This window comes from Oncorhynchus nerka, linkage group LG7 (assembly GCF_034236695.1).
Source record: "Oncorhynchus nerka isolate Pitt River linkage group LG7, Oner_Uvic_2.0, whole genome shotgun sequence".
Taxonomy (NCBI): domain Eukaryota; kingdom Metazoa; phylum Chordata; class Actinopteri; order Salmoniformes; family Salmonidae; genus Oncorhynchus; species Oncorhynchus nerka.
Genome location: NC_088402.1, coordinates 78,463,629 through 78,485,702, shown reverse-complemented (window position 1 = coordinate 78,485,702; position 22,074 = coordinate 78,463,629). Strand labels below are relative to the sequence as shown.

Here is a 22,074-nt window from a genome sequence, read left to right as displayed (position 1 = left end):
ACCAACAGGTCCAAGACGTGCTCAATGGGATTGAGATCCGACCATGGCCATGGCAGAACACTGACATTCCTGTCTTGCAGGAAGTCACGCACAGAACGAGTAGTATGGCTGGTGACATCGTCATGCTGGAGGGTCATGTCAGGATGAGCCTGCCGGAAGGGTACCACATGTCTTCTCTGTAACGCGATTGCCTGCAATGACAGCAAGTTCAGTCCGATGATGCTGTGACACACCGCCCCAGACCATGACGGACCCTCCACCTCCAATTCGAAGAGGCTGCCTTACTACAGGCCTACCATCCCTCAGTCCAGCCTCTCTCAGCCTGTTGCGGACAGTCTGAGCACTAATGGTGGGATTGTGCGTTCCTGGTGTAACTCGGGCAGTTGTTGTTGCCATCCTGTACCTGTCCCACAGGTGTGATGTTCGGATGTACCAATGCTGTGCAGGTGTTGTTACACGTGGTCTGCCATTTCGAGGACGATCAGCTGTCTGTCCTGTCTCCCTGTAGTGCTGTCTTAGGTGTCTCACAGTTCGGACATTGCAATTTACGGTCATTGCAATTTATTGCCGTGGCCACATCTGCAGTCCTCATGCCTCCTTGCAGCATGCCTAAGGCACGTTCACGCAGATGAGCAGGTACCCTGGGCATCTTACTTTTTGTGTTTTTCAGAGTCAGTAGAAAGGCCTCTTTAGTGTCCTAAATTTTCATAACTGTGACCTTAATTGCCTACCATCTGTAAGCTGTTAGTGTCTTATCAACCGTCCACAGGTGCATGTTCATAATTTTTTTATGGTTCATTGAACAAGCATGGGAAACAGTGTTTAAACCCTTTACAATGAAGATCTGTGAAGTTATTTGGATTTTACGAATTATCTTTGAAAGACAGGGTCCTGAAAAGGGGACGTTTTTATATAAAATTGCCTTTTGTAACACTTCAATTTCCGTCATGTGTGAAATACCGTAACTACCAATCACACAATACATTTTGTAGCTGTAAAAAAAAACATGACAAAAAATCTCCAGTTTGAATGTTTTGTTATGCCTATGATTATAATGATTACAATAAATATTCTAATAGTATTTCTCTGATTCCTGACAGACTTTCCTTGGCAACGCCATAACAACCAAAAATACCACTAAGAAAACAAAATTGGATTTCAATTTTTAGAAGTTTCAGTGTGCAGCCATAAGACCAACCACAAATTAAAACTATTAACTTCATCAGTGGCTCTGAGGGCCTTGTGGCTTATGTCCAAACTAATTAAATAAATGATTGTAATTAAGGAGAGGCAGGTTAGCAAGTCGCAAATTGTGACAAATTAATGTCAGAGCGCAGGCGTCTTCAGCCACCAATCACTGGGTGAGGAAGGATCCTAGGGGTTCTAAAAATGGATGGATCGGAGTGCGTCACGGTCAGTGGATAGTTATTAGGCACCTGCACTGTCAGTTCCTCTGAGCCAATGATTACAGTTACTGTTGGCCTTCTCTCTGTTTCCCGCCTGTCACATTAGAGTGAACCACCCCAAGCGAAGCCAAAGATTATGGAGTACATTGACATTTGCCTATTCCTCTCTGGCAAAGCATCACTGTAACATTTAGCCTGCTTGGTATCCAATGGGAGGAATCTGTGTTTGGTTTGCCACTGGTTGTTTCTAAAGAACAGAGGGAACCAGCATTACTCATAGAAGGATATGTGTAAGATGAGGAGAGACACTTAGGTCACAATGATCAGCATCTTGAATCGACTCAACAGCTTGAACAAAACCAGCTTGAACAAGGCCACTGTTGTGATGGTCAATAGAGAGCAATAGTAATAGCATCTTTTTGTAGGCACTAACTCCGCCATGGTTCGTGGACAAAGCTTATAATGTTTTTATTTTTTATTTCCTAATAAACGCTGAAAATATGTCCTGTGGTAAACACATGCTTAGGATATCTTATAGGTTTTGTTCTGTGAGTTAGCTGATGAAGATTAACATCACTTTTTGTGAATTTTTAAGCATTTATGTAATCACAATGAGCACATAAAGAACATAAAGACCTCATAATTCATAAAGTCCATGTTAACTGACTGAAATCTCATAGAACAAAACGTATACGATCTCCTTAGCCTGTGTTAACCTCAGACCTTATTTTCTGCATTTATCCCAAAACTCCATTCATTTCCCCATAGGAATGATTGAACGAACCAGAGGTAACTCATTCCCGGTTTTTAGGACGACAAGCTGGTGAGCTCTATAACACTGCAGTGACTCCCAACAGCATTCTATGTCTTTATGGAATACCACAAAAGTATAACAAATAGACCATTTTAGTTTCAACAATCCGTATCCCATCTGCTTCTAAAATCCTAAATATCCAGTAAATCTTTCATGAAAATTACTAATTTATTGATGCTCCAAGGATATTATACTGATAAAAATCAAGAATAGAAGTTATTGAGGCATTCTTCAAATCCTCTCTTCTTTTCCCAAAGACAGTAAAAATGTGTTCCACTCTAAATTGCAGAACAATTAGGTCAAAATTCTCAATTAAATTATCTTAAAAATTCCTCTCCTCTTCTTAGCCCAAAGACATGGATGGCAAAGATACGATAGATAAAACCCTTATATTCTCCAGTTTTGTTTACTCTCTAGGGCCAGTAGTAACAGGTGTCTCCAGTCACAGGAGAACCCTTGTAGTTGTTGTGTTTTAGAACTCTGCTGTGCCTTTAAACACCTCCTTAAGGGAGATTTGTATTTCCCAGGGATCTCGGAGAAAGAGATGAAACAACACAGAGCCAGATACATTTTTCTCTTTCCACCAGATCGGGTGAGGTCTGGCCCTCTCTCGATGTGCCTCTCTGTGCAGGCGCTATGCCATGCTATCTATCACAGCTTTGCCACAGGGCATGTTCTCTCCAGATTGCTTGTGAGTCACTGGCCTGGGCTGTGATTCCCTCTGTCTGCAGTGCTCATGCATTTCCAACTGTGCCTCGAGAAACTGACTCAAACTGTCTTTGGAAAGCACTACCAGAACATTTCAAGGGTCTGAGAAATATAGGATTGACTGTGGCTTTGAAATGCAACACGAATGAAGCAGATTTCCAACAGTACCTTGAGAATGTGACTGAAATTGAAATATATAGTGAGCAACATACTTCATGTGTCTAATGAAGGCTATGACTGAGATCCTGGAATTGTGCCATTCAGGCCATCGTAATGTGACAAATATGAAGTTGATCCTAAGTATTTGGTGACATTTTCTGGTCACACTTTGAATCAACATTGATGTGGTTTGGTAATGAGTAAAAGGTTTCAGAGAAGTCTGTGTAAACACAAGTAGTTTATTAACTATACGAAGCTTAAATGCATCATACATTTTTTATTGAATATTTTACCCCCTTTTTCAATCTTGTCTCATCGCTGCAACTCCCCAACGGGCTTGGGAGAGGCAAAGGTGGAGTCATGCGTCCTCCGAAACATGACCTTAACACCCGGCAGCCAGCTGCACCAATGTGTAGGAGGAAACACTGTTCAGCTGGCAACCGGGGTCAGCCCACAGGCACCCGGCCCGCCACAAGGAGTCACTAGAGCACGATGAGCCAAATAAAGCCCCTCCGGCCAAACCCTCCCTTAATTTTTTAATTTTTTTTAACCTTTATTTAACCAGGCAAGTCAGTTAAGAACAAATTCTTATTTTCAATGACGGCCTAGGAACAGCGGGTTAACTGCCTGTTCAGGGGCAGAACGACAGATTTGTACATTGTCAGCTCGGGGGTTTGAACTTGCAACCTTTCGGTTACTAGTCCAATGCTCTAACCACTAGGCTACCCTGCCGCCCCGAATGTATTAATGCCTCTAGCACTGTAATGCAGTGCCTTAGACCGCTGCGCCACTCAGGAGGATCCTAAATACATCGTCTTCAATTATTTTTAAGCTAGACACATTCATGTTCAGTTTAGATCAAATGACCGAAACTGAGTCTAAATTTTTCCAATCTCTTATGAATGAAATATTTGGAATTTAAAACAGAATCTCGATCTGTTAAATATAAAAGTCACACCAAAGTTGAATTAAGCAAATCATATATCTTATTAGTCATACTGTTGGTTACTTTGATTAGTTTTGTATTCGCTGTCATTATTTAATAATCCTGTCTACTTGGTATGAGCAGAGAGATTTTTTTTCACCCTCTACTATAGACTGGTTTCTCTATAGACCATTTTCTCTGTTTCTCCACACGTTATGTGAAATTGATTTTTGACCACAGAGATACTGAGCTCTGTCTGTCACTCACTCTCTCTTCCCCTCTCTCTGGCTCACTTGCTCTCTCTCTCTTTCTCGCTATGTCTCTCTCTCTCTCCTCTCTTTTCAAATCAGTTTTTTTATGCAGGCAAGAATCAACGCCTGGAGCAAACCGTATGCTTATGAATTGCGAAATCGAAAAAAAAGGCCCTTTTATGATGTAAGTGGGTGGATTTAATAAATTCCGAATACATTGGCACAAGAAATATCTCCAGGGCTATAATTGCTTTGCTAGCCTTCAACATTGTCCACCATATCCAAATGTCATTTACTTTAATCCACACAATACTACTACTTTACATTTTTCGTACAGTATAATGTATAAGGAGAGAGTGGGGTAAGTTGAGCCAAAGGGGTAAGATGAGCCACCTGTCTTTCAAGGGAACCATACACAAAATGTATAATTTGACCAAATATTTTATTTTATGATTAAGAAATGTTAATGAAAACCATTTTATCTCTCCTGTGACTCTTACTTTGATGAAAACCCTTCATGCAATATTTTTAATCCTTCACGCATGCTGCCAAACATACCCTCGTAAAACTGACCATCCTAACGATCCTCGACTTCGGTGATGTCATTTACAAATTAGCCTCCAACACTCTACTCGACAAATTGGATGCAGTCTATCACAGTGCCATCCGTTTTGTCACCAAAGCCCCATATACTACCCACCACTGTGACCTGTATGCTCTCGTTGGCTGGCCCTTGGTTCATACTCATCGCCAAACCCACTGGCTCCAGGTTATCTACAAGTCTCTGCTAGGTAAAGCCGCGCCTTATCTCAGCTCACTGGTCACCATAGCAGCACCCACCCGTAGCACACGCTCCAGCAGGTATATCTCACTGGTCACCCCCAAAGCCAATTCTTCTTTTGGCTGCCTCTCCTTCTGCTGCCAATGACTGGAACGAACTGCAAAAATCTCTGAAGCTGGAGACACTTACCTCCCTCACTAGCTTTAAGCACCAGCTGTCAGAGCAGCTCACAGATCACTGCACCTGTACATAGCTCATCTGTAAATAGCCCATCCAATCTATCTCATCCCCATACTGTATTTATTTATCTTGCTCCTTTGCACCCCAATATCTATACTTGCACATTCATCTTCTGCACATCCTACCATTCCAGTGTTTAATTGCTTTATTGTAATTACTTCACCACCATGGCCTATTTATTGCCTTACCTCTCTTATCCTACCTCATTTGCACATGCTGTATATAGATTTTTCTACTGTATTATTGATTGTATACTTGTTAATTCCTTGTGTAACTCTGTGTTGTTGTATGTGTCGAACTGCTTTGCTTTATCTTTGCCAGGTCGCAGTTGCAAATGAGAACTTGTTGTCAACTAGCCTACCTGGTTAAATAAAGGTGAAAAAATAATAAAAAAATGTTTTCTTGAAATTAGTTTTCTTTTGTGTGCACTGGGGAACCTTTTGATGTTAATCTAAGGAAATGTCATTTCTTGCAGTGGTTATGTATTTCTTTCAGTAGACAGTTCCCACTCTCAGAAAATGTTAGGCCATCAATGGGAACGATCATAATTTTCTCCATTTATCTTAGTGTACCCTCCTTGTCCTCCTTTATGCCCTCAGAACTCCCCAGATAGACGCTTAGAAGACCCTGCCAATCTAATCAAACCCACAATCCTGGTGTAGCAAGCAACATTCTCTACCAACTGACCCACACAAGACTTTCAACACCACCACAACGTGACTGATAATAATTAATCCCAGTGGTGTTCAATGGGGTTGAGGTCAGGGCTCTGAGCAGGTCGTCAAGTTCGTCCACACCAATCTCAACAAACCATTTCTGTATAGACCTCGCATTGTGCAGGGGGACATTGTCATGCTGAAACAGGAAAGGGCCTCCCCCAAACTGCTGAAACAGGAAAGGTCCTTCCCAAAATCTGTAGAAGCACAGAATCGTCTAGATTGTCATTGTATGTTGTAGCGTTAAGATTTCCCTTCACTGGAACAAAGAGACCTAGCCTGAATCATGAAAAACATCTCTAGCTGATGATTCCTCCTCCACCAAACTTTACAGTTGGCATTATGCATTGGGGTAGGTAGAGTTCTCCTGGTATTCACGGAACCTACATTTGTACGTCGGACTGCCAGATGGTGAAGCATGATTCATCACTCCAGATTACGAGTTTCCACTGCTTCAAGATCCAATACCGGCGAGCTTTACACCACTCCTGCCAATGCTTGCCATTGTGCATGGTGATCTTAGACTTGTGTGTGGCTGCTCGGCCATGGAAACCCATTTCATGAATCTCCCAACGAACAGTTATTGTGCTGATGCTGCTTCCAGAGGCAGTTTGGAACTCGGTAGTGAGTGTTGCAACAGAGGAGAGACAATTTTTACATGCTACATAATTCAGCACTCGGCGGTCCCATTCTTTGAGCTTGTGTGGCCTACCACTTCACCGCTGAGCCGTTGTTGCTCGTAGATGTTTCCACTTCACAGTAACAGCACGTACAGTTACAGAAATTTGATGAATTGACTTGTTGGAAATGTGGCACCCTGAGCTCTTCAGTAAGGCCATTCTACTGCCAATGTTTGTCTATGGAGATTGCATGGCTGTGTGCTCGATTTTATACACCTGTGTGGCTGAAATAGTAAAATCCACTCATTTGAAGGGGTGTCCAGATATTTGTGTATATATAGTGTAGTACAGTGCAGCTGACAAGGTACAAATCTGTTGTTCTGCCCCTGAACAGGCAGTTAACCCACTGTTCCTAGGCCGTCATTGAAAATAAGAATTTGTTCTTAACTGACTTGCCTAGTTAAATAAAGTTTCTAAAAAATAAAATACATTTTTGGGGGGGGAAAGTATCAGACCCGTTTACTTTTTGCACATTCCAGCCTTATTCTAAAATAGATTACATTTTGCACACAATACCCTATAACGACAAAGCAAAACAGTTTTTTAAAATAATTATTGCAAATATATAATAAAAAAAAACTGAAATATTACATTTACATAAGTATTCCGACCCTTTACTCAGTACTTTGTTGAAACACCTTTGGCAGCGATTACAGCCTCCAGTCATCTGGGTATGATGTTACAAGCTTGGCACACTTGTATTTGCGGAGTTTCTCCCATTCTTCTCTGCAGATCCTCTCAAGTTCTGTCAGGTTGGATGGGGAGCGCCGCTGCACAGTCTCGCCGCTGCACTGTCTCAAGTCTCTCCAAAGATGTTTCATCCGGTTCAAGTCCAGGCTCTGGCTGGGCCACTCAAGGACATTCAGAGACTTGTTCTGAAGCCACTCCTGCGTTGTCTTGGCTGTGTGCTTAGGGTCGCTGTCCTGTTGGAAGGTGAACCTTTGCCCCAGTCTGATGCCTTGAGCGCTCTGGAGCAGGTTTTCATCAAGGATCTCTCTGTACCTTGCTCCGTTAATCTTTCGATCCTGACTAGTCTCCCAGTCCCTGCCGCTGAAAACATCCCCAAAGCATGATGCTGCCACCACCGTGCTTCACCATACATACGGATGGTGCCAAGTTTCCTCCAGACATGTTGCATGGCATTCAGGCCAAAGAGTTCAATCTTGGTTTCATCAGACCAGAGAATCTTGTTTCTCATGGTCTGAGAGTCATTTAGGTGCCTTTTGGCAAACTCCAAGCAGGCTGTCATGTGGCTTCCGTCTGGCCTGATTGGTGGAGTGCTGCAGAGATAGTTGTCCTTCTGGAAGGTTCTCTCATCTCCACAGAGGAACTCTGGAACTTTGTCAGAGTTACCATGGGGTTCTTGGTCATCTCCCTAACAAAGGCCCTTCTCCCCCGATTGCTTTGTCTGACCAGGTGACCAGCTCTAGGAAGAATCTTGGTGGTTCTAAACTTCTTCCATTTAAGAATGATGGAGGCCACTGTGTTCTTGGGGACCTTCAATGCTGCAGACATTTTTTGGTACCCTTCCCCAGATCTGTGCCTCAACACAATCCTGTCTCTGAGCTCTACAGACAATTCTTACGACTTCATGGCTTGGTTGTCACGACTTCCGCTGAAGTCGGCTCCTCTCCTTGATCGCCGTCACCGGCTTTCTAGCCATCGCCACTCCATTTTTTCATATGTCCATTTGTTTTGTCTTGTCCCATACACACCTGGTTTTCATTCCCTAATCAATGTATATGTATTTAGCCCTCTGTTTCTCATCATGTCTTTGTGTGTAATTGTTTGTTTGTGTTGTGTTGTTTGTGTTATTGTCGGGTGCATTACTTTTGCCATGTTCCGTGTTTTTGGCACGTTATTTTTTTTATGTGCTGTATTTTGTAGTACGGAATTAAAGTGCACCTGTTCGCTACACTCTGCTCTCCTGCACCTGACTTCGCCTCCCGTACACACCCTTGACAGAATTACACACCGAACTATGGAGTCAGCAGGAGCAGGTACCCCGGTTAGAGGAGTCAAGGAGCGCGTCCAGGAACATTCGGCAATGTTAAGTCAACTTGGTGCCATGATGGATCGCATTGTTCAAACCATGGACCGCTGGGTGAGACGGGGAGTCTCTCCAGCGCCTCGACCAGCACAACCGGGGTTGCCTCCACCTGTCCCGTCCGGAGAGAATTCCAGTGGGATGCGTCTCTCCCTTCTCAGGGAGTATGATGGGACGGCAGCACAGTACCAGGGATTCCTGTTACAACTGGACCTCTACCTGGCCACTGAGCACCCAGCTCCCTCGGGAAGGGAGAGAGTGGTTGCCCTCGTCTCCTGTCTCACGGGAGGAGCGCTGGAGTGGGCAAACACCATGTGGAGAGAGGGAGACACAGTGTTGGACCACTTCGAGGAGTTCACCCGTCGCTTCCGGGCTGTCTTCGACCATCCACCCGAAGGTAGAGCGGCGGGGGAAAGGCTCTTCCATTTGAGGCAGGGGATGAGGAGCGCCCAGGAATTCGCCCTGGAATTCCGGACCTTGGCCGACCGGAGCAGGCTGGAAAGACAGGGCCCTCATCGACCACTATCGATGCAGCCTATGAGAGGATGTCCGACGTGAGCTTACCTGCAGGGATGCCACCATCTCCGTTGACCAACTGGTGGATTTGTCCATCAGGTTGGATAACCTGCTGGTCACCCGTGGACGTCCAGAGGGGGTTGGTGCCATTCACTGTTGGTGCCATCTTCCAGCACCCCAGCTCTGGTGCGCATGGAGGTAGGAGGGGTTGCTCATAGGGAGACTGGAGGAGGAGCCATCACGTGCACCATCTGTGGCCACACACTGCCGGTCGGTGCCGTGTTGGTTCCTCTGGGAGTCGAGGCAACAGGCAGGGCACTCTGGCGTCACCCCAGGTGAGTTCACACCACACTCATCCAGAGTCCTCTGATGATCAACTGTTTGTGCCTGTTTGTTTCCCTGAGTTTTCTCCACATTCCCAGCATATGGTGCTCGTCGATTCAGGTGCAGCTGGGAAATATATCGACAGAGCGTTAGCCATTAGTTTAGGGATCCCCATTTTTCCTGTAGTTAGATCCTTCACAGTACACGCTCTGGATAGTCGACCATTAGGGTTCGGGCTAATCAGGGAGGCCACCATCTCCTTGGCCATGGTTATGCAGGGGATCATGAGGAGAGAATCAGCCTCTTCCTCATTGACTCTCCTGTGTTTCCTGTGGTACTAGGCCTTCCCTGGTTGGCTCTGATTAATCCCACTATTTCCTGGCAACAGAGGGCTCTCACAGGGTGGTCGCGAGAGTGCTCAGGGATGTGTGTAGGGGTTGCCGTTAGTGCTACCACGGTGGAAAGTCCAGACCAGGTCTCTACCGTGCACATCCCCCCCCAGAATATGCCGATTTGTCTCTCACCTTCTGTAAAAAGAAGGCGACTCAATTACCACCTCATCGACGGGGGGATTGTGCGATACATCTCCTGGAAGACGCTGCGCTTCCCAGGAGTCACGTGTATCCCCTGTCGCAAGCGGAGACGGTGGCTATGGATACATATGTCTCTGAATCCCTGCGTCAGGGGTACATTCGACCCTCTACTTCACCCGCCTCCTTGAGTTTATTTTTTGCAAAGAAGAATGATGGAGATTTACGCCCGTGCATTGACTATAGAGGTCTCAATCAAATCACTGTGAGGTACAGTTACCCGCTCCCTCTCATCGCCACGGCGATTGAGTCAATGCATGGTGCGTGCTTCTTCGGAAACTGGATCTCAGGACCTGGTGCTTAACCGGGAGAGAGACAAGTGGAAGACAGCTTTATGTACCACCACAGGGAATTATGAGTACCTCGTCATGCCGTACAGGTTGATGAATGCTCCATCAGTTTTCCAATCCTTTGTAGACAATATTTTCAGGGACCTGCACGGGCAGGGTGTAGTGGTGTATATTGATGACATTCTGATGTACTCCGCTACACGCGCCGAGCATGTGTCCTTGGTGCGCAGGGTACTTGGACGACTGTTGGAGCATGACCTGTATGTCAAGGCTGAGAAATGCTTGTTCTTTCAGCAGGCAGTCTCCTTCCTAGGGTATCGCATTTCCACATCAAGGGTGGAGATGGAGAGTGACCGCATTGCAGTCTTGCATAATTGGCCGACTCCCACCACTGTAAAGGAGGTGCAGCGCTTTTTAGGGTTTGCCAATTACTACCGGAGATTGATCCTGGGTTCTGGGTCAGGGCTCCTCTCCTTGTTCGGGCGGCGTTCGGCAATCGACGTCACCGGCTTTCTAGCCATCGCACCTCCATTTTTTCATATATCCATTTGTTTTGTCTTGTCCCATACACACCTGGTTTTCATTCCCTAATCAATTTACATGTATTTAGCCCTCTGTTTCCCATCATGTCTTTGTGTGTAATTGTTTGTTTGTGTTGTGGATAATTGTCAGGGTCTTTACTTTTGCCATGTTCTGTGTTTTTGGCACGTTATTGTTTTTATGTGCTGTATTTTGTAGTACGTACAGTGGGGAGAACAAGTATTTGATACACTGCCGTTTTCCTACTTACAAAGCATGTAGAGGTCTGTAATTTTTTATCATAGGTACACTTCAACTGTGAGAGACGGAATCTAAAACAAGAATCCAGAAAATCACATTGTATGATTTTAAGTAATTAATTAGCATTTTATTGCATGACATAAGTATTTGATCACCTACCAACCAGTAGTATTAGTATCATGTTACAGTATTGTCCATTCATGTCTCGGTAGGTGCAGGGGAAGCAGGTGAAATTCAGGTTTATTTGAGCCCCAGCTCTGCTCTTCAGCAATTGGTAAAAGCATCCCAGTAGGGATGTGTACCTGAAGGCAGACAGCTTGACACTGCATGGACAGAGTGTTTTGAAGGGATTGCTCTATGAGATTGCTCTGCTTCCTTAGAAGGGATTGCTCAGTGTGGCTACCAGATCAAACCAGATCCCACTACAATCCTCAGCGGGATGGTCTGGCAGGGAGGACAGGGAATGACAGATCAAAGAGAGATGGAGGGATGAGGGGATGGTGTTGGACTGAAAATTTGAAAAATCAACATCCAGTCTTTCTGGACACCATTATTAGATTGTGTCAGCCTGAACAGAGAGGGGAAACTACTTTAGTTGATGGGATTGATTAACAGAGCTGGGCCCTAGGTAATACCAACAGGGGAAACTTGTTTCGTGTGGAGTTGAGTGAAGAGTTGAGTGCAGTGGTAGCAAATAGGATTGTATAGAATGGTAGGGCCTCAAAAGGAAAAGCTATTTTACTTGGAGCGGATTTAAGACTGATATATTCAGCAGTGGTTTTGGTAGCAAATCGGATAGATTTGATAGAATGTGTAGTGGCTCAAAAAGATGGACAGTAGGTTCCTCTGTCATTTATAAACTCTTGCCAGCAGGGATTTTTACTATAACATGCAATTGTACAAAAGATATAAAGAGATATAAAATGACAATCTGCCCTGTTGGTAAAGTATAATGTAGTTTAAATGCACATAATTAGATGTAAGCCTCTGTCTGCTTACTGTTCAGCCAGCGTTGGTTTACTATCCAAATGACCTAGACCCCAAAAATCTAAAATCATTCTAAACTGGGAGATTTGTACTGTACATCAATTGCTATTGAATACATCTAGGAATAGCAGTTTATAATTACTCTGGCCTTGGCCAAATCTGAATGTGGGGGAAGCATGACTGCTAAACATGTAGGTACAAGACAGTCATTAGTTCATCTCATTCAAATCTGAATGACCCTGTAGAGTGGGAGAAATTGATCCATGGGTTACACACCATACATCATAAATAAAAAAAATAAAAAAATAAAAGTCTAAAGAAGAAATGAGCATTTTGCGCACTAATACATCTGCGGAAAATCATGATCAGGTTATTGATAATATCACAATTGATGAATGACCCTACTAACAAATCCTGTGATCAACAGGATTGCAAGTAAATCAACTGCTCATTTTCCTTCACTTCTTAGCTCTCTTATCGCTCATAATTTCCCAATAGGCTATTTCCAGTAGTGGATTTAAGAGATGTAGTCAACGCTTTGAGCATTGCCACCTTCATGTTGCCTGTTGCAAATGAATATAGAAAGTCAGTGTGGGGTTTACAGTGTTTTCTGGGACAAAAAGGGTTTAGGGTTTTCTGGAACAAAAAGGAGCTTAGGTGGTGGGTGTGGCAGGGGGCGTGGTAGGGGGTGTGGCAGGGGGCGTGGTAGGGGGCATGCTAATGGGTGCTGTCGGCCTGTCGGCATGGCTGAAATGTTGACAAAATGTTTGTCTGTAACCAACTTTCCACCCAACCTTTTTGTCAGATGAAACATGTCTTGACAGGCCTGATGGAAACAGAAACATTTTCAGTCAACTTTCCAAATGTGACAAAACAAAATACTCTAGAAAATGTGGGATCTTTTTGTTTCTGTAAAATTAATTATGTGAGAAATCGGTGGAAATGCTTTTATGCGCAAATATTGACATAATAGTCCTCAGGAAAGCAGGCTATTAATTAGGCTACAGACTAAATAAATTATGATGAACTTCACAGGATGGTGATGCTTGTGTCACGACTTCCGCCGAAGTTGGTCCCTCTCCTTGTTCGGGCAGCATTCGGCGGTCGACGTCACCGACTTTCTAGCTACCGCTGATCCACTTTTCATTTTCCATTTGTTTTGTCTTTGTTTCTCACACACCTGTTTTCAATCCCACAATCACGTGTTCATTATTTAACCCTCTGTTCCCCACATGGTTTTTGTGAGTGATTGCTTGTTGCATGGTGGTCCGTATTGTGTGACCGTATATATTATGTGTATATATTTAGATTTTTGAGTAAAAGTGTTTTTATTACTCATATCTGCTGTCCTGCGCCTGACTCATCTCACCAGCTACACACAGACGATACAGATTGATGCTCTTTTCCAATTAATATCAAGGGTCTTATTCTGGTGACATGATGATTGTTGCCTGTCTGTCATTTGACAAGTAAAAAAATCTTGCTCTTTTGTCCAAATGTTATTTTATTTGTCACACGCGTCAAATACAACAGGTGTAGACCTTACCGTGAAATTCTTACTTACAAGCCCTTAACCAACAATGCAGTTTTAAGAAAAATAATAGTTAAGAAAAATATTAAATAAACTAAAGTACAAAAAAAAAGAGCAACAATATAATAACAATAACGAGGCTAGGGGGTACTGGTACAGAGTCAGTGTGCAGTGGTACAGGATATTTGAGGTAGTTGAAGTAATATGTACATGTAGGTAGGGGTATGTAAATGTAATAATAAACAGCGAGTAGCAGCAGCATAAAAAGGGGGGTGGGTCAATGCAAATAGTCTGAGTAGCCTTTTGATGAGCTGTTCAGAAGTCGCATGGCTTGGCTGTTAAGAAGCCTTTTGGACCTAGACTTGGTGCTCCGGTACCGCTTGCCATGTGGTAGCAAAGAGAACAGTCAATGACTAGGGAGGCTGGAGCATTTCGCTACACTCGCATTAACATCTGCTAACCATGTGTATGTGACAAATAAAATTTGATTTGATTTGAGTCTTTGACATTTTTTAGGGCCTTCCTCTGACACTGCCTGGTATAAAAGGTCCTGGATGGCAGAAGGTTTGGCCCCAGTGATGTACTAGGTCGTATGCACTACCCTCTGTAGCGCCTTGCTCTCGATGGTGCAGCTGTATAACTTTTTGACGATCTGAGGACCCATGCCAAATCTTTTCATTCTCCTGAGGGGGAATAGGCATTGTCGTGCCTCCTTCATGACTGTCTTGGTGTGTTTGGACCATGATAGTGTGTTGGTGATGTGGACACCAAGGAACTTGAATCTCTCAACCTGCTCCACTACAGACCTATCGATGAGAATGGTGGCGTGCTCGGCCCTCTTTTTCCTGTAGCCCACAACCATCTCCTTTTTCTTGACCACGTTGAGGGAGAGGTTGTTGTCCTGGCACCACACTTCCAGGTCTCTGACCTCCGTTGTGTCGTTTGCAGACTTAATGATGGTGTTGAAGTCGTGCTTGGCCACGCAGTTGTGGGTGAACAGGGAGTATAGGATGGGACTAAGAACGCACCCTTGAGGAGCCTCTGTGTTGATGATCAGTGTGGCAGATGTGTTGTTGCCTACCCTTACCACCTGGTGGCGTTCCGTCAGGAAGTCCATGATCCAGTTTCAGAGGGAGGTGTTTCGTCCCAGGGTCCTTAGCTTTGTGATGAGTTTTGAGGGCACTATGGTGTTGAACACTGAGCTGTAGTCAATGAACAGCATTCTCATATTGGTGTCCCTTTTGTCCAGGTGGGAAAGGACAGTGTTGAGTGTAATAGAAATGGCATAATCTGTGCATCTGTTGGGGCGGTATGCAAATTGGAGTGGGTCTAGGGTTTCTGGGAGGATGCTGGTGTTGATGTGAGACATTACCAGCCTTTCAAAGCACTTCATGGCTACAGATGTGAGTGCTACAGGTCAGTAGTCATTTAGGTGGGTTACCTTGGTGTTCTTGGGCACAGGGACTATGGTGGTCTGCTTGAAACATGTAGGTATTACAGATTCGGCCAGGGACAGGTTGAAGATGTCAGTGAAGACACTTGCCAGTTGGTCAGTGCATGCTCTGAGTACACGTGCTGGTAATCCGTCTGGCCTTGCGGCCTTGTGAATGTTGACCTGTTGAAAGGTCTTGCTCACATCGACTACTGTGAGCTTGATCACACAGTCGCCCAGAACAGCTGGTGCTCTCATGCATGCTGCAGTGTTGCTTGCCTCGAAGTGCACAGGATGCACCTGAGCTCAATTTTGAGTCTCATAGCAAATGGTCTTTATACATGTGCAAAAATGTCTAAAAACCTGTTTTCCCTTTGTCATTATGTGGTATTGTGTGTAGATAGAATCCATTTAAAATAACGCTGTAACGTAACAAAATGTCAAAAAAAGGGAAGAGGTCTGAATAGTTTCCGAATGCACTGTACGTACATACATAAAATACATGACCAAAAGTATGTGGACACCTGCTCGTCGAACATTTACATTACATTTACATTTAAGTCATTTAGCAGATGCTCTTATCCAGAGCGACTTACATCTCATTCCAAAATCAAGGGAATGAATATGGAGTTAGTCCTCCTTTGCTGCTATAACAACTTTAACTCATCTGGGAAGGCTATCCACTAGATGTTGGAACATTGCTGCGGGGTCTTGCTTCCATTCAGCCACAAGAGCATTAGTGAGGTCGGGCACTGATGTTGGGCGATTAGACATGGCTCGCAGTCTGCGCTCCAAATCATCCCAAAGGTGTTTGATGGGGTTGAAGTCAGGGTTCTGTGCAGGCCCGTCACGGTCTTCTACGCTGATCGTGACAAACCATATCTGTATGGACCTTGCTTTGTGCACAGGGGAATTGTCATACTGAGACAGGAAAGGGCCTTCCCCAAACTGTTGCCATAAAGTCGAAAGCACAGAATCGTCTAGATTGTCATTGTATGCTGTAGCGTTCAGATTTCCCTTCACTGGAACTAAGGGGCCTACCCCGAACTGTGAAAAACAGCCCCAGACCATTGTTCCTCCTCCCCCAAACTTTGCAGTTGGCACTATGCATTGGGGCAGGTAGCGTTCTCCTGGCATGCTCCAAATCCAGATTCTTCTGTCGGACTGCCAGATGGTGAAGCATGATTCATCACTCCAGAGAACGGGATTCCACTACTCCGACACTTGGCATTGCGCATGGTGATCTTAGGCTTGTGTGTGGCTGCTCGGCCATAGAAAACCCCATTTCATGAAACTCCCGAAGAACAGTTATTGTGTTGACATTGTTTCCAGAGGCTGTTTGGAACTCGGTAGTGTGTTACGCACTTCAGCACTCGGTGGTCCTGTTCTGTGAGCTTGTGTGGTCTACCACTTCACTGCTGAGCCGTTGTTGCTCCTCGACATTTCCACTTCATAATAACAGCACTTACAGTTGACCGTGGCATCTTTAGCAGTGAAGAAATTTGACGAAATGACTTGGAATGGAAAGGTGGCATCCTATGACAGTTCCACGTTAAAAGTCACTGAAAGCTTCAGTACAGCCATTTTACTAACACTGTTTGTCTATGGAGATTGCATGGCAATGTGCTAGGTTTTCTACACCTGTCAGCAACAGGTCTGGCTGAAATAGCTGAATCCACTCATTTGAACGGGTGTCCACATACTTTTGTATATAAAGTGTATGTATGTACTGTATGTTTTTGTGTTTACTTGTTGGTCTTAGGTGGCCCAATAAAATGGGGGGGGGGGAGGCACACCATTTACATTACATTTAAGTCATTTAGCAGACGCTCTTATCCAGAGCGACTTACACCACTTACAACCAAATATGGGTAACTGTTGGCAAGGAATATAATAAAACATTGTTATGCAGATCTTTACTTTAGAAACATTTATATTATGTTCAGAATGATCTGCAGTTATTATTATCCACTCTGCTTCAAATGTCTGTCTGACAGCAAAATGACTAAATACCAATAATACTGGAATTTTGTCGTGTGAATGTTTTTCAATTCATTCTTTTATATATACTCCTTGCCAACAACAAATACTGTATGTTGCTCAGATGCTACAGCTACGGAATTTCAACTAAATCTGTCCTCTAAGAAGAAATACATGTGACTCACTATGTAGCGTATCTGCTGTATCTGCCACTCGTTTACCATGGGCTGATCAACAGTATGCTAATCATAGTCATCTGTCAGAGACATGGAGATGGAGTGATACAACGAGAAGAAATGAACAGATGGAATCATTGGATAAAATCAGAGTGGACAGTAGCTAAAATGTTTCATATGGCACTGAAAGGACAGTATATTACTATGATTTAATTCAGAACCTGGGGAAACATATTAACTTGCAATATGCCCATAGATACTCAAATGGGTGCTGCGTGCAAGAGTACCAGTATCAAAACTTGTTAACGCTGAACACTATGATCTCTGAATGACTGATTTTTCCAACTAACTGAAAACATGCTCACCAGATTAACATGTTGATTGATCACCATTTGTTTACATTTTGAACTGTTTAATCATAACCATGTAAACTGTGAGGGTGATTAGTACAGTAGCAATACTGCTGTTACACCACCCAATGTTTTACGTCTCCACTGAAAATTAAAAAGGAATACAATACATTAAATGTTGAAAGGGTGGTCAGCGTCAACAGATGCACACTTGTTGAAGTCTTGGTAAATACTGATAGCACGTGATAGCACTATGCATTTACTATTACATGAGCTGTGAAAACTGTATTGTATCAATATCCTCTGAGATGAGCTAAATAAGAACAAATATGATGAAATACTCACTGTGGTTGTGCATCAGTTCTTCCAACAGTTGTGAGTTTTAGTTGATACAAAAAAGCCAGCGGCTCTCAAAGTGATCAATAAGAGAAGAAAACATGAAGTCCTAACTGTTGCTGTTGCTTCTGCATCGCACGACAACTCTGCTCTCTCTGCACACAGGCACAAGGCATGCAGAGTATTACCAGGTTATTTGATGATCATGAGCAACAGGCTACAGCCTCGCCCCTCCCACTATATCAACAGCTAGCCTCACAGCTCTGACATCACAGGTGGGATGTGCCATTCTAACATTATTCTGAGAGCTTTTCACAGAAATCCATAGCAACCAGCATCTAGCTAGCGAGCGGAGCGAAGGGTTCCCCCCCTGAAACAGGAATAATCACTCGCTTTTGGCCGTAGACTCATGTGGATGGTTTATATTTTCCCCCTGAAGTTAGCTCCTAAGAAGGTTCACTCACTGTGGTTCATCGTTTTTAAATATTTTTTTATTTAACCTTTATTTAACTAGGCAAGTCAGTTAAGAACAAATTCTTATTGACAATGATGGCCTACCCCAGCCAAACCCGGATGACGCTGGGCCAATTGTGCGCCGCCCTATGGGACTCCCAATCACGGCCGGATGTGATACAGCCTGGATTTGAACCAGGGACTGTAGTGAGGCTTCTTGCACTGAGATGCAGTGCCTTAGACCGCTGCGCCCCTCACTCTATGTACTCAGATAGCCGTCGCTGTGTCCAAAATTAGACAGTCACTGTTAGAATGAGTTGTTGGAGGTACAGTCTACCATTATCAACAGTAGGCTATCAGATATCCTCTTCCTCCATCCCATTCTCTATGTCCATTTCTGGTAACACTTTACAGAAAGTAGATTTTATACCTGTGTAGTAACTTTGTAATTACACTCTTAATAATCCCTCAGGCATTCGACAGATGTTGATAATGGTAATGCCTATACTTACTGTAGCTTAGAGAGCCAAAGGGTCTCTGTCTTGTAATTCTGATCAACTCACAGTAGGCTCTCTTTGGGTTGATTCCCCAGTCAATACATGTAATGCCTACTTAAGAATATTTGTTTATCTTCTTGTTGATATGGCTTTATATATCATGGCTGAATATTGCACACATAGAAGAAGTAGCTATGGATGTATCTCATGTATTGGGTATTACAGAATGTTTTAAGGTATGGAATAATGTGGTAGTTATCAACAGGAAACCATCATTAGCTCTTTGAGTGTGTTTTTCACAGACAGCTAATTGTCATTTCACCGTTAATGAGGCCAAGGGTCCAAGACAAAAGCAACTCTGAGTTCATCACTTCTGAAGTTAATCCACATTATAGTTAACATGCAGAGTTGATTTGGTCCTTACTTTATACTCAGTGACGTGTGAATCCAAGGAAGGTAACTACCACATTATTCCATACAAGGAATTTCTTGATGGAAAATCAAGGTCTTTAACTGTATGATGAGATCGAATCGGTCTGTCTTTGGTGGTTGAACTGACTGGTTTCATCCCTGGTCTAGCTTTCAACTGTGGCCTGGCTCAGATGAATGGACTGTACATGAGCAGGCACACACAATCAGAGCATTCACTGTCTCATCTCTGGGTGATGGGATGTTGCATTGATCTGACAGAAGGAAATGTTTGAAACACTCACTTACCTACATGCGCTTGTGCTTCCTAAAGCCTGACTGACCCACACTAATCACCCCAGATCTCTCCCTGATATAACGCTACACACAGAATCTCATTTATATGCAATACACTGGAGGGGAAATGAAGGTCTCCCTGAGAGTATTGTAGTTTGCTTCATTAAATTGTTCGTAGTTCACCTGATTTGTCTTTTGTGAAAGGATAATACTCAAATTGTCTATTGACATTTTATGGTAGCAGGTTTCATTCCATCATTGTTGTCACATTGTCAATAGAGCATTGATAACTGCGTATCAGCTTCCTACAGTAGGGTTGGCTTGCTATACTGTACTGTTATTATTAGGATGGATGTAAAGCTACAATGCAGCAGCATCACACAGTGGGGAAGTATGTGGGAGGCAGCTATGACCCCTGGCTATTTCTGACAGATTTCAGCTCTCAAATCCCTGTGTAATTCAGGTGTGAATAACAGCTTGATTGTACTGTACATTCACTTTGTTTACCGTTGGATAACAGACACCTTTACAGTATGGGTATAGCAATATTGCAAAGAATTCAATTGGTTAAGAGTAATTCTTGAATTCAAGTAACTCTCCTCTCTGCCATGTTAGGTATTCAATTCACTTCTCATAATATTCTCCTCTCTAGGGCCAGCAGTGGAAAATATCAGCTCACAGACAGTACTTCTGGACAAGTCCTTCAGTATTTCTGCATTATCATTCATCACAGAACACAATTCTCAGAGTATGAACTCAAACAACTATCCTCTTCACTGTGTTTGGTATTCAACACACTTCCCCTTCCACCTCATGAAATGTTAAGCCGTCCACCTAGTAGATCTGAAAACAGCCTCATCCATTCAGTTGTACTAGCTAACACATCTGTTGTGTGAACCATCTTGCAGTTGATTCAGATTAGTCATCATTTTGGGGTAATGGCCACTTTGAATTAAAAAGACACTAAGTATCCAAGCAGTTTGGATCATTGTAAAAAATAACAAAATGTTTTTAAAAATCTGAATACAAATTAGGAGGAATCTAATTGCGCTATTAAGTGTATTTGACTATGGCATGGGAGTAACATATATTCATATTCACTCATATTACTTATCATGAACATAACAATTATTCCAATTCTGTAAGTGGTTTATGTACAGGTAACTGCCAAAATAATGGAATCGCCAACATAAAGTATCTTAATAGGGCATTGGGCCACCACGAGCCGCCAGAACAGCTTCAATGTGCCTTGGCATAGATTCTACAAGTGTATGGAACTCTGTTGGAGGGATGTGACACCATTCTTCCAAGAGAAATTCCATCATTTGCTGATGGTGGTGGAAAACGCCATCTCAGGCACTGCTTCAGAATCTCCCATAAGTGTTCAATTGGGTTGAGATCTGGTGATTGAGACGGCCATGGCACATGGTTTACGTCGTTTTCATGCTCATCAAACCATTCAGTGACCACTTGTGCCCTGTGGATGGGGGATTGTCATCCACTCCCATCAGGATAGAAAGGATTCAACGTAGGTTTAAACGTTTACCTTGCCCTCTTAGGGGTTGAGTGGACCTAAACCATGGCAGGAAAATAAACTCCACAGCATAACAGAGCTACCAGAACCCTCATTTACTCATGTGTTTCCATTATTTTGGCAGTTACCTGTATATGAGATGTGTGCATGCACTGTTAATTTTCATTTTTACAATGACAAGATAATAATAATAAATATAATGTAATAATATAATAAAATTAGGCATCCATTTGTTCCTTGTGAAAATGTTTATGCATGTTGGCAATTAATTTAATGAACCATAAACTATTAAGAACATTAAATGTATATTGCCACATTAATTACATCAATACAATACATACAGATGAATCTTAACCAGAACAAAAACTACCATAAAGTATGTTTATTAAGCTTTCTCTAGACTGAAATACAAACAATCAATTAAATTAAAGTAGGTTGTTTTGCAGCCTTTATTTCAGACGCATTGGCACTTAATTAACTGACTGCTTTTTGTTCTCCTTTTTATTTAAATTTTAATGACACAATTAGGAACCAGTGGGCAACTTAATTCCCCTCCTCACCAGCAGGGCTGGAGCAGAATGTCATTTCAAATCAAATCAAATTGTATTTGTCACATACACATGGTTAGCAGATGTTAATGCGAGTGTAGCGAAATGCTTGTGCTTCTAGTTCCGACAATGCAGTAATAACCAACAAGTAATCTAGCAAACAATTCCAAAACTACTACCTTATAGACAAGTTTAAGGGGATAAAGAATATGTACATAAAGATATATGAATGAGTGATGGTACAGAGCGGCATAGGCAAGATACAGTAGATGGTATTGAATGCAGTATATACATCATTTGAGGAGCGTACAGTGTCAG

The 22,074-nt window shown here is 43.1% G+C and overlaps 1 protein-coding gene across 1 annotated transcript in view; it reads right to left on the bottom strand.

The window, feature by feature from the left end:
• The window catches only part of LOC115132851 (potassium voltage-gated channel subfamily G member 1-like), a 32,336-nt gene extending 14,172 nt beyond the window's left edge, over positions 1-18,164 (bottom strand). The window contains exon 1 of the mRNA XM_029665589.2: positions 18,029-18,164. The gene's annotated coding sequence lies outside the window, so the exon portion shown is untranslated. The remainder of the gene's footprint in view (positions 1-18,028) is intronic.
• Between the last annotated feature and the right edge of the window lie 3,910 nt (positions 18,165-22,074).